This window comes from Mauremys reevesii, linkage group 2 (assembly GCF_016161935.1).
Source record: "Mauremys reevesii isolate NIE-2019 linkage group 2, ASM1616193v1, whole genome shotgun sequence".
Classification (NCBI taxonomy): Eukaryota; Metazoa; Chordata; order Testudines; family Geoemydidae; genus Mauremys; species Mauremys reevesii.
The window spans coordinates 111,752,784-111,766,440 of record NC_052624.1 but is presented as its reverse complement, the minus strand read 5'-3'; the positions used below and the strand labels follow the sequence as shown (position 1 = coordinate 111,766,440).

Below are 13,657 nucleotides of genomic sequence, written 5' to 3'. Positions count from 1 at the left end.
GTTTGCAAAACAAAATTTATCCCAAGGAACATTTAGATGTCCAGGCCTCCCCTGGTTTTGCCCTGTTCTAAAAAGGAGGGAAGTAGTGGGGTTTTCATTGTGAGAATCCCCACTGTGCAGATTATAGATTCTGGGCCTGATTATGCAAACTGCAGGAAATGAAGAATCATTTACACCTGGGCAAAGTGGGTAGCTTTTTTACACACTTGACAGGCAGATGGGTATAAAATGCCACCCATCTTGCACAAGCTGCAGAAAATGGAGAATCAGGCCCTCTGAATTCAGAAAGATATTAGCAATCAAACTTAATTCATGGCTTATTCAGCTAAAGTGGGATCTGTACAAGGAAGAATTTCTTGGTCAAGAAACAAACAAACAGTCACCAAGTGCCTCTCACATAGCTCCTAGTACTAAAAGGCAGTGAAAACATTTGAAAGGATAGAATGAACATATCTAGAACTAGCAGTGCTGGTTGCAGAAGTACCACCACCATCAGCAACTAGCACAAGTCACTGGGCACCGAGTGCACTCAGAAAGAAGAAGTTGCTCAAAATTGTGTAGAATGGATCTTTAAGGTGACAATTTGCACAAATGCCCTCTTGTAAATACCAGAAGAATAATCCAGTGCCTTCTCTCTTCAGCAAGCGAGTTTGCTTAATGCTTTTGCTTACCTTGTTCAATTTAAAACCAAAAACCTCTAGATTTTCATTGAAAAAAATCTAACAGAAATTAAGGGGATTCCTAACCATCCATCCAATTCCAGATTGCATATATTACTCTATGTGCTAGTATGCTTATCTACCACCTCTGTTAAATTTTCTAAATATACAACTAGCTATGGTTGCCTTCTCTATCAAGTGAGAACTGGCATTCACTTATTCTTAAAGATATCTTGTGGCTACATTACATACCCAAAATTTTGGATATGTAGATGTCCTCCAGCTCAAAACTGGGAAACTATTCAGATACTTAGTAGCGTACATATCTGAATTGAGGATTATTATACAGAATATAGAAAAGGTTATGACTCAAGAAGCTAACATCCAGACATGAAACTCAATGCAGTGGTCACCAGTAGAAAGAATAGAAATAGTTAAGCTGGTGCCCTGCAAAATATATCCTCCAAGCATTGATAGCCTCCCTATTAAAGCTTCTCTCCAAGTGTTTAAATTACGGAAATGAAATTATATTCAATTTCCTCTGGCAGGGGGAAAAAGCCACACACTGCAATCAAAACACTAAGAAAATCCTGGCATGAATGAGGTATGAGTCTTCTGATTTATATGTTTTCCACCTTGTTTTCCATCTGTGCCTTATCACAAAATTGTTCAATGCACATGTCAGTAGATAAATATATTTAATCAGAAAGGCTCTGATCTCACCCTTTTGTTATCTTTCTTAGTTTGCTTATAGGTAGATGATGGTTATACCTACATAAACTCAGGAGTTAAATATCTGATGAACAGTGACCCCAAATGGCCCCTTACCATATATATCATGAAAGATCCATTCACATGCTTGTATAGGAGTAAGGAATAATAAAAGGATTCATTTACAACTGGCAAGACATTTCTCAGGGATGACTTTCTGAAAATTCATAGATTGACCACCTTTTTTCTGCACGATATGGATCTCCTTTCACATTTTTTTCTTTCCAGAAGTTCACTGTTCAAAAATCATTCGAAGCAACATTTGTCCTCACCTCAATACAAGGGGTCATGACTGTACATAGTGAGCACCTGCAATATGTATCTCATCAGTTTATGTTTCACCTTCCAACTCCAAGAGTGGTTGGGATTCAGAATTGAGCAGCTCTCTATTGGATGAAGACTAGAAATATAGCTGATAAATTTTGCTTCATCTCCCACCTACTGATTGGATTAATTCAAAACAAAATACTTCAGGCAGTTGCTTCTGGACTCCAAGTAGACTGTAGAAAGACTACAGTGATTGCTGATGGCATCACCATCTCCCTGCCATGTTTTTTTAAATATATTATATACACACACACCTTAGACTGGACAGTTTAAAATATTTCAAGCTTACAACTGTAACCAGAGATGTACATTTATCTGAAAGGAGCATGTATAATGGAAGGGAGCATTCAACTGAACCTACTGTAGAATCTAGACAAACACCAGTCAGGAATGGTCTAGATAACAGTCCTGCCATGAATGCAGGGGACTGGACTAGATGACCTCTCAAGGCCCCTTCCAGTCCTATGATTCTATTAAGCCACCTAAATCAAACCTAAAATCTATGAGGTAATCACACATCAAGAATATCCACACATCAGTAGCTCTAGCCAGGAAATGAGAGAATGATGCATTATAAACCATGTTCTTCACCCAACACAGAAATGTCCACCAGATGTATTATATACCATTCTTAAAGAGAAAAGTACATGCTTTAGAAGGCAAGGAATGGCAATATTGCATTGGGGTGTAGGCTGGGGAAGGGACAGAAACAATATTGAATCAAGTCAAGTAAGCCATCTCTCACCTTTTGGGGTGAGAGTTCCTGTCCGAGAGAGAGCGCGAGAGTAATATATAGATTATACACACACACAGCACTGATTCTTGTCCTACTGTTGATTTTCTGTTTCAGCTATTGCACCTGTATCACTGTAAAAACTGAAAAAAATATATAAACTCAATAAAATGGAAAACATGCACACAATGTAGAATCTAAGCTTTCATGCTGTGGGTCATAATATAACATTTCCTTATATTTTACTACTGTACCATGTTTTCCATGTGAAAGAAATATGGTGGATAGGAATTCTACAGTCAAACACTTGAAATATAATGAGCCTGCACAATACCTCTGACAAATAAAAGCTTCTTGGGCCAGAACAGCCCATCATATGAACTCTACTCTCTCATTGCAAAGTGTTTTACAATTATTATTAACACCCTACCCAAAACACAAATTTTCTGGCAATATAATCTCTCACTAATAGATTTTACATTACATTCTTAATTGCAGACTGAGAAACATGTTTAGGCAAATCAATACAATACAAAGAATGGGCCAAATTAATCTCTAGTTTAACTCCATTAGGACAAATTCTGCTCTCGTTTCCATGGCGTGTATTGAAGCATTTACTTCAGTGGGAATTACTCTGAATTTAACCAGGATTACAGAGAAGGAGTTGGTCCACTTGACTGCAGAAGAATTACACCAGCAATGAATCTGACTCAATGTATTTTCAGTTGGAAGACATTTTTAAAATAGTGTGAATGTGAAAATGTTTCAGCTGGATTTCAGAGATGTCCCCAAAGATTTTTAGCAATTAGCTGGCTAAGTCTTGTCAGACTGTGCTTCACAGCTGCAGTTGACCAGTCTGACAGTCTCATCCAAGTATCAAGATAATACCCTACAGAGCTCTGCCACTATATATTTTAACTACTTACTTTAATAAGGGGAAAGTAGCTTCACCGAGGACTTTACAGTCATACTTACAATAATGCCCCAAAGGAGTGGGGGGCAGGCACAGAATTTTGCACAAACTATTTAGAAAGCTTCAGCAGCAGTGGTATGCATTACAATAAGCATATTAATTTTAAAAAAGTCTATGTTAAAAGTTAATTGGAAAGTTTGTCGTCTAGGTAATAAACAATAGTGTATGCAGAGACTTAATTGTAATATAAATGTACATTTTAAAAATCATTTGCAAAGCCATTCTTTCACTTACCAGCTCAGACCTAATCGGTTACTGATATTATTTGTTAAATACCAATATTGTTCTTGGTGCATCCATAGTAATAGGGCAGAAACAGGACTGACAGAAAACTAGAAAGGCAAGGTCCTCTGTGTTATAACCAAACTACACAAAGCTTGTGCTGCCTGATATCACCACACAGGGTCTCCCCGAGTCCTGGAAGGGACTGGACTACACCAGGGCTGCCCCGGGGCGGGGGGAGCAATTTGCCCCAGGGGCCCCCACGAGAGTTTTTCGGGGCCCCTGGAGCGGGGTCCTTCACTTGCTTTGGGGGCCCTGGAAAACTCTTGTGGGGCCCAGGCCCCCAGAGCGTCTTCCGCTCTGGGTCTTTGGCGGCTGGGGGTCCTTCCGCCGGGCAGAAGGACCCCCCCACTGCCGAGTTACCGCCGAAGCGGGCCCCCCCACCGAAGCCCCCAAGCCCCCTGAATCCTCTGGGCGGCCCTGGACTACACTACAGAGCTAGTTAGGAAGACATGCAGGTAGAAAGGGGACATGGTTCCTGCCCAGAGTGTTTTACAATCTAAATGGCAGGTGGGTTGCCAGACCTGCTGTGACCCTACAGTCTGTTTAAGATGGTTATTAAATGTTAAAAGGGCAAAATAAGAATCCTGAATTCAAGTAAACAAGAAGTGACTAATATTTTGTGTTAAAATAAAGTCATAGTGTTTCAGACTAGAAGGGACCAACATACCATCTAGTTTGATCTCCCAGCAATCAAATTAGATCAAAGTATTGCAGCCTATGGTAGACTAACTATTATGTGACACAGGCAGAAGACAGGAGAGACCAATGTGCATCAATGCCCAAGGCCCCTGCAATAACAGAATCGAATTAAAAAAAGGTACCCAGATAATCCCAGCAAGTGGCCCACACTCCATGCTGCAGAGTCTGGCAAAAGATCCCCCAAGATCCCTGCCAATCTGACCTGGGGGAGGAAATTCCTCCCAACCCTACATATGGTGATCAGTTAGACATTGCTTGGCCAGTCTCATGCACATGCTCACCGCCCCCTCAGAGCACTGACCCACCCCATCCAGCGTCCCATCTCCAGCAGCGGTCATCTCTGATACCTCAAAGGAGATGACAAAAACCCCACCAAATTCCAAAATATATTGGGGGGAGGGGGAGAAGCAGAGAGGATTCCTTTTTCACCTCTTCAGGCAACCAGCTGAAGCCCTGAAGCATTAACTTGTAGAAACTGAAACCAGAAGGGACCCTCGGGGCTGCGGCACCCTGCCGCCCCCTTCCCCCAATCACACGCAGTCCTGTCATAGAATTCCACTCAAAATTTTGTCAAGCTCTTAAAATAATTAAGTTGTTTGCTCCCACAGCTTATATGGGGAGGCTGTTCCAGAACTCATTCCTCTGACGGCTAACAAATTTCTTCATCAAACAGTTGACGAACCAACAAAAGGTGATGCCATGTTAAATTTGGTATTGGTAAGTAGTAAGGACCTCATAGAAGAGCTGGTTGTAGAAAACCACCTTAATTTGAGTGATCATGAGTAAAGCTATGATGTTTCCACAGAATCTGTGACTTCAAGCGACCTCCGTGAAGTCAGCTGTGAGTTGCAGGGTTCCCCCCATCCCCCAGCCTCTGTGGGTGGCGGGGATCCGGGAACTCCAAGCCACCATGGGCAGCAGGGGCACCCCAGAACTCTGAGCTGCCAAGGGCAGCGGGGCCTCCAGAGTTCTGAGCTGCGGCAGGCTCTGGGGGTCCTTCAAAGCTCCCAGCTGCCACGGGTGGTGGGGGTACCCTGGAGCTCTGAGCCTCCATGGGTGGTGGGGGCCCCCCATAGCAGCCCCTGCAGCTGCCCAACCTCTGCAGGTGGTGTGGGGACCCCACAGCTGGGCTCCCCATTTTGTCAGGGATATTTTTAGTAAAAAGAGTCAGGGACAGATCAGGAGCTTCCCTGAATTTTTCTTTATTGCCCGTGACCCATCAGTGACTTTTATTAAAATATCCATGATAAAACCTTAGCCTTAGTCATGGACAGGTCACTGGCAACAGTCAAAAATTCATGGATGCCTGTGACCTGTCACTAACTTTTACTTAAAAAAAAATTATATATACACACATACACACACCTCTGACAAAATAGGGAAGGAGGGAGAATACAGCACCTCCAGTGGCTGGGAGCTCCAGGGTCCTCCCCCCCGCTGCTTCCTAGACACCTCTCCCCCCACCCCACCTGCCAAGGCTGGGAGCTTTGGGGTTTCCCCCATCACCCATGACAGCTGCAGGGGGTTCTCCACTGCCCACAAGCAGCAGAGAGGTCTAGGGTCCCCCGCCACCCACAGAAGCTTGGAGGGAATGCAAACCAATAGTAAAAGGTTCTATAGCCATATAAAGAAGAAGAAAACAAGGAAAGAAGTGGGACCACTAAGCGCCGAGGGTGGAGATTATTGATGCATGGCCCAACAGCTAAAACAAATACTTTGCCTCAGCTTTTAATTAGGCTAATGAAGAGCCTAGGTGTAGTGGCAGGGTGGCTAATGGCAACAAGGATATGGAGGACCACATCCGAAGTGGAAGCCAAACTCAAACAGTTTAATGGGACTAAATCGGGGGGCCTGAATAATCTCCATCCAAGAATATTAGAGGAACTGACACATGAAATTGCAAGCCCAATAGCAAGGATTTTTAAGGAATTTGTAAACTTGGAGGTTAGAACCTATGACTGGAGAACTGCTAATATAATTCCTATGTATAAGAAAGGGGAAATAAAATAAAATAAAGAGATCTAGGAAACCACAGGCCTGTTAGTTTGACCTCAATTGTATGCAAGGTCTTGAAAGAGAAAGTAGTTAAGGACAGAGATGGCTGGTAAATGGGATAAAATACAACATGGTTTTACAAAAGGTAGATTGTGCCAGATCAACCTGATCTCCTTTGATAAGATAACTGAGTTTTTAGACAAAGGAAATGCAGAAGATCTAATCTACCTGGATTTCAGTAAGGCATTTGATACAGTTCCACATGGGAAATTATTAGTTAAATTGGAGAAAATGGGGATTAATATGACAGTTGAAAGATGGATAAGGAACTGGTTAAAGGGCGACTACTGAAAGTTGTATTGTCAGACTTGAGAAAGGTTACTAATGGAGTTCCTCAGGGACTGGTCTTGAGACCAATCATATTTAACATGCATATTACTGACCTCACAAAAAGTGAGAGAGCGCGCTAATAAAATCTGCAGATGACATACAGTTGGGAGGTATTGCCAATACAGAGGAGGACTGGAATATCATACAAGACCACCTGGGTGAACTTGTAAACTGGAGTAACAGAAATTGGATGAAATTTAATAGTGCAAAGTATAAGGCCATGCATTTAGGGACTAACAAGAATTTTTGCTATAAGTTGGGGACTTATCAGTTGGAAGCAACGGAGGAGAAAGAAAACCTAACTGGCTTCAAGACTGAGCTTGATAAGCTTATGGAGGGAATGGTATGACGGACTGCCTATAATGTAATGTGGCCCATCAGTGACTGCCAGTAGCAAATCCCCAACTGCTGGAGACAGGACACTAGATAGGGAGGGCTCCGAGTTACTACAGATAATTCTTTCCTAGGTGTCTGGCTGGTGGATCTTGCCTGCATACTAAGGGTCCAACTGATCGGCATATCTGGCGTCAGAAAGGAATTTCCCCCCAGGTCAGATTAGCCGAGACCCTGGGTTTTTTTCCACTTTCCTCTGCAGCATGGGTCACTTGCAGGTTTAAATTAGCATAAATGTTGAATTTTCTGTAACTTGAAGTATTTAAACCTTGATTTGAGGACTTCAGCAACTCAGCCAGAGGTTAGGGGTCTATTACAGGAGTGGGTGAAGTTTTGTGGCCTGTAACGTCCAGGAGGTCAGACTAGATATCACATAGATATCGGTCCTTAAAAGTCTATGAGGAAGCAGTCCCTACCCTCTCTCCAACCCAAATGGGAACATCTACACTATTTTTATCCTTGAAAACACAGGTCTTCACCCAAGAAAGGCAACAGCTGGGGAGCTGGAAGCTTGAGAGTAGGTGCCTTTGCTGGACTATTGATGGGAAATACAGGTGCAGTTGCCCTAAACTGTGACGGAACAACTCAGTGTAATAAATCATTTGTCTTACAGGTATAAGACTACAACAAAAATAGTTTTAGAAAAAAATTCCTTAGCATTGGATTCTTGAAAATTGACAGTTTAAACATTGCTGTATGAATACTTAGTTAAAAACAGCCATGACTCTTATATAAGATGTGTTGTGTGTGTTATATTCTACACCTGGCTGCTTTGCAGGCTTGTTCCTGACCTGTGTATCTTCCTGAATGTCCTACAGTGATCAATCATACTTTAAAGCATTCTATTTCTACAGTTTTAAGTATTTGCAATATTCCTTGTATTACCTATAGAAATATCTAATGTGGTGGAACCACTGAGGTAAAGTTTCATCATCTAAGGTAACTGGAATATCCTGAAGGTGTATTGTATTCCTATATATTTCTATATGTTTATTTTAAACTAGAACATCACTTCAAAAATATATATATATTCATATGAAGGGGACTATTATAACAAAAGTGCAACAACTGTCCTACTGTTCTCAACATCACATGAACCCCCAATCACTTATATAATATACACTTTACATCATCACATGGACTATCACTCATCTCTTGAGTGGCACTCATGTGTGCACAAAGAGCAGTCCACCTCACCTCCTTTGACAACCTAAAAAGAACTTTCTCTGCATCAGGTTCTGTTTCACTACTATTCAACCTCTAATAAATACAGTAACTCCTCACTTAAATTCGTCCCAGTTAATGTTGTTACATTGCTGAGCAATTAAGGAACACGCTCATTTAAAGTTGTGCAATGCTCCACTATTACATTGTTTGGCTACCTGCTTTCTCCACAGCTGGCAGCCTCCCTATGCCCTCTTCCCCCGTCCCCACAGCACCTCCCACCTGCCAGCAGACTCCCACGGATCAACGCCTTCCCCCTCCTCCCCCCGACAATCAGCTGCCTTACAGCATTTAGGAGGCAGGAGGGAGGGGAGAGGAGCGAGGATTCAGCACGCAGGCTCCCCCTTCCTCCCAAAACACCACAAACCAACTGATTGCCGCAGGCAGGAGGCGGTGGTGGGGGGAGAGAGGGGGAGGCTGCGTGCCAAGTCCTCGCTCCTTGCTCCTCCCTCCTGAATGCCACAAGCCAGCTGATTGCCCCAGGCAATGAAGTGAGGCCTCAGCGAGGACTCAGCGCGCCTCCCCCATCCCTCCCCTGCCTCCTGCCCATGGCAATCAGCTGGCTTGCAGCATTCAGAAGGGAGGGGAGGGAGGAGCAAGGACATAGCGTGTGAAGTAAAGGGGGAGGAGGTGGAGGGGAGAAGAGGCGGGTCAAGGGTGGGGACTTGGGGGAAGGGGTGGAGTGGATGGGCTGAGAGTTGAGCCCTCTGCCCCCGGCAAAGTCAGTGCCTGTGCTTGCAAGAACAGCAAGAGGAATAGCTGGACAATCCATCCTCTTCCACTCTCTGACTCCACCACCTCAACCAAGCTTCATACTCAGCAGTGATGACTGTAGTATTAAATTGTTTCTTTAAAATTGTTTGTTTAAAAAAAACTCATACCTGTATTAAATTACTTGTTTAAAATTGTTTAAAATGTATATAATGCCTTTTGTCTGGCAAAAGTTTTTCCCTGGAACCTAACCCCCACCCACATTAATTCTTATGGGAAAATTGGATTCACTTAACATTGTTTCATTTAAAGTCACATTTTTCAGGAACATAACTACAGCGTTAAATGAGAAGTTACTGTACTTTGAAGCACATTAAGCACGAATAATAAAAAATGGGTTATCACATGCCTAATTTTAAGCACATGCTTAAATGTACCATGCTGAATCTGAGGTCCAGTTATTCCATACAGTTTTTTTAAATAACCATGGTCTGATTCCATTTATGTTGTGTTTCTCAACTTCTATGCTTTTCTTAACCAATAATTGCATGTTTGTTTTGTTTTTTATCTTTGCAACAAACTTCATGCAAACATGAAGTGTCAAGATTATCTAGGTAGTGCTCTTCATCTGTAATCCAGAGGGCTAAACTACTCATTTTTTTCAATGTATTGTAGTTTTCTTAGAAAATAGAGGCTATTACGTTTATAGTGAAATGAACTAACATTTTCAAACTTGGGCATGTAAAATTAGGTAACTCCACTACATATGTATTTAGGAGCCTAAATAAGTGGCCTGATTTTCAGAAGTGCTGAGCATCTTATGATTTCATGAACTTCAATGGAAAAAAGGTGCTACTTCCACATTTAGGGTCAGATACAAAGCCCTTTTACAGCAAATGGAGTTTCCATTGACTTCTAGAGTGCAACTCATTTGGTCAAACCCCTGCAGAGACACATGACTCTCCCCCCCATCCCCAACATGCTGTGCATGAATATCATGGCTTATCAATTTGATCCATAATCCATTAGTGCTACGTAGACTTCACTTGTTTCTGAAGAGAGTGGTTTCTCAAGAAATCATCACATAGATCCCATAGGATGTGATTTCAAGGGTCTTTTAGAGTATTCAAAAACCGTGTCTAATGCCGACATACTAAATGAAGCATTAGAAAACATCAAAATCTACAAGTTATATTCATCATATGAGGTGGAGTTAATATCTGATGGATGTAACACTATTCAAGCACATATTAAAAAAAAAGTTACTGAGATGGGGGTATTGGGATAGCGTACCTTGCAACTTAATGAGACTCCAATCAGAGTGGAGATGGCTGGATGTGTCGGGAATACATTGGCTATGTCATGCTTACAGACCTGTCTACCGATGAACACATGCTGTGCCAGTACTAGTCTTTGCTTTCAGCTGGGTGTAAGCTGCAATGAAAGAGGCTGACAGCTAGAAGAACAGAGAAAATCTGGCAGTGTAATAAGATTAGTAAATAAAATAGAGCCAAATATGGTGCTGATTTTACACTTATGCAACCACACTGACATCAATAGGATGACAGCACATCATTTGGTCCACACAATTGTGGGGGGTAGCTGCAGTAGGAAGGATGCTGTATTTGCAAAATTAGAGTATGTATAATCTGAGGGACGATGGGAAATGTATTATCTATAGCAACAGCTGGGGGACTAGGTTATGGCCTTTAAGTCACAGCCAATGAGGGATTTGATGTAAGAGAGCTACACAAAAGCACAGAGTCCATGGAGACAGCCTGGTTGACTTGACTTGAATTCCATGAGGGGCACATGGGGGAGCACATGAAATGTGGGAGCCTATGCAGCAGTACAGCATGTGTTCCTCCACACATCAATCTGGCTCCACTGGCCAGAGTGTAAGGAGGCAGGGCCACCTCTTTCCTCCCCCCGCCATCACCCAGCTTTGGAGAATATACGAATACATGTAGAACACAGTGGCTGGTCCCTGGTCAAAGGCAAAGAGATGAAAGGTGCCTTCTGCTCTTCCACTCTTGTGCATGCACACAGGTTGAGACATATTCCAGCTCCAGGAATTTGAACAGACAAGTCTGAGGTTTACTAAGCCCAGCATTAAAACACTGAAAGCTGAGGGGTGCCAGTCTCTTGATACTACCTGGCAGCATTCCAGAACTAGTAAAACATCACCAGGCTGGTAATGTGTCAGTAGGGATTTCCTATCTATACCATGTCCAATAAAAGAACTCAAAGCACACAATTGATACAACATTAAAAAAGGGGCCTAATTAACTGACTGTATTACAGAAAACTGTTTTTTATATTTCATGTAGTTATATTCTGAAAAGGAACACATTGAGTAACCTTAGATACGACTAGAAATGCATACTAATACAAGATAGCAGGCATGGGGCAAAAGGAAATTTTTAAATCAAATGTAGATACAATATTAAGTTCATTGTCTCTACATTTGTGTCACAACACTAAGGTCAAGGCAGACATTCTAGTCTAAATCCACATTTTTAGGGACATAGCTATTTAATATTTCAACTGGAGAGTGAGGGAGAAACTTGGAGGGAAATTTTTTTTTTAAAAAAAAGGGGCCATATTGTCCCCTCTCAAAAGATTTTGAAATAGTAGATGCAGATTCCTGCATTCAAGAAGATTTTAAAGACACTTCAAATATAAAATTTTATGCCCCATAATCCAGCATTCTATATTAGAATAACTTACTATTGACAAGTTTACAGTCTCCTTTTAAAGCACCAAGTAGTTCCCCATCAGATGTGTATAAATCAGTGACATGAATATATTCCAAGATATGCTACACAATTGCAAACACATCACACAAAAACTTGGAATGCAAGTATCAGTGCAGTGACATCAGAATCTGTCTTTCTGAGGCTACAGACGATCCCCCGATTCATTCTCTATCACACATTTTTGTGTTACAACAAAATTTCTCCTCATAGGTAGAAAAGTCATTAATGTACCATGTACAGAAGATGTAAAATTTATTGCCTTTTGGGGAAAAATTGTTCTCTTTATGTGGATATACTACCTTCAGACTTCTGCTTTAGCTCCCAAGATTGTTATATTATGCCCAATTTCTCCTTTGGGGTATTATTTACTGCAAATTCCTTCTCAACCAGTCAATAATTTGTTTTCTATACACACCCAGTCATCTATGTATGGGAGTGTTTTTTACATATATAAAGATACACAAACGATAGAGAGATTTGTTACATGTATCATCATAATAGATGGCAACTAAAAAAAATTTACATATATTCCTGATTCAATACATTTGAATGGTAGATTAGGTACACCTAATTTTCTCTGAAAAGGAAAATTGCAGCAACTAAACCAAAAGGAAAATAATTTAAAAAGCACTGGAAGAGGTCCAGCAAGTTTTGACAGCTTCTTTGCTGCCCACCTATATATTTCAATTACTACTAGCCATATTTTTCATCTGGTAGAAGTTGGTGTTACTTCATTGACTTCAATTGAACTATACTGATTTACACCATCTGAGGATCTCGCCCTGCATGTTCCATGGTTCTGAATGCCTTTTAGAACAATGTGTCCTAGAACTTTCAAAATGGGATTTGAATGAGAAATGGCATGACTGCCCTGTTAAATAATAATTCCCAACTCCTCTGTTTCTAAATCCTTGAGCAGGCACTCAGATTCATGACCCTCCCTTCCCCGCCAAGCTACAGAAACGGTCCTAGATTCTGCTCATCATACCCTTATAAAGCCCTCAAAACCCTCCTTCCCAGAGCCTCCCATAAGAACCCTACTCAACAGCTGCATAAACTCTTAGACTGGCAGCTGGAAGTTGCGAGAAAGGGAAGAACAAATAGTCATCCCCTTGTAACAAACACACAACTCCATCTTAGCTGCAGAAAACATTCCAGATTCTCCTATTCTCCAGCTTACAACATTGCACACTCAGTCAGAAAAGCCCTCTCCAGCATACCCTCAGCTGACAAGCCCACAATCCCCTACCACCTGCTACACCCCCAGGTTCCTGCTTTGTAAAAGGGAAAGAGAGAGGGGTGAAAAAAAATACTTTAGAAACTCCTCTCAGTTTAAAAAAAATCCTTGCATCCTCACCTTCTCTCAATTGTCCTCCCAGTGGCAATTTTGTATATTTAATTGTCCAACTAAAAATCACACAATAAAAACGTGTACAGATGAGCAATCTCCCCAAAAGTGAACACATTGCATATGTATTAACCCACACTTGTGTCCTCTGATGAGATGGGGTTGGGAGGAGACCTGAAAATGAAAAGTGGTCACAGGCTTGATTCCATGGTATGGTATGGATTCTGGAATGTGGGCAGATTGGGAAAGGATGGAGGGTTGTTAGAGAACAGAATTTGCGGTAGATTACAAATCTGGGTGGGATCCAGCTGGGGTTACTTGCTACCTTCCTCCTCCAGTCACTCCAAAATAAAATAAAATTAAATGGAAAAAAAACAAAACCCCAAACCA

The 13,657-nt window shown here is 41.7% G+C and overlaps 1 protein-coding gene across 12 annotated transcripts in view; it reads right to left on the bottom strand.

Moving 5' to 3' along the window:
* LOC120396454 (poly(rC)-binding protein 3-like) overlaps positions 1 to 13,657 on the bottom strand; it is a 585,054-nt gene that overhangs the window by 535,035 nt on the left and 36,362 nt on the right. Inside the window, exon 1 of one of the 12 annotated variants that reach the window (XM_039521352.1) lies at positions 10,454 to 10,486. The exons of the other annotated variants lie outside the window; for them this stretch is intronic. The gene's annotated coding sequence lies outside the window, so the exon portion shown is untranslated. Of the gene's footprint in view, positions 1 to 10,453; positions 10,487 to 13,657 lie in introns of those variants that run through there. 12 annotated transcript variants of the gene reach the window in all.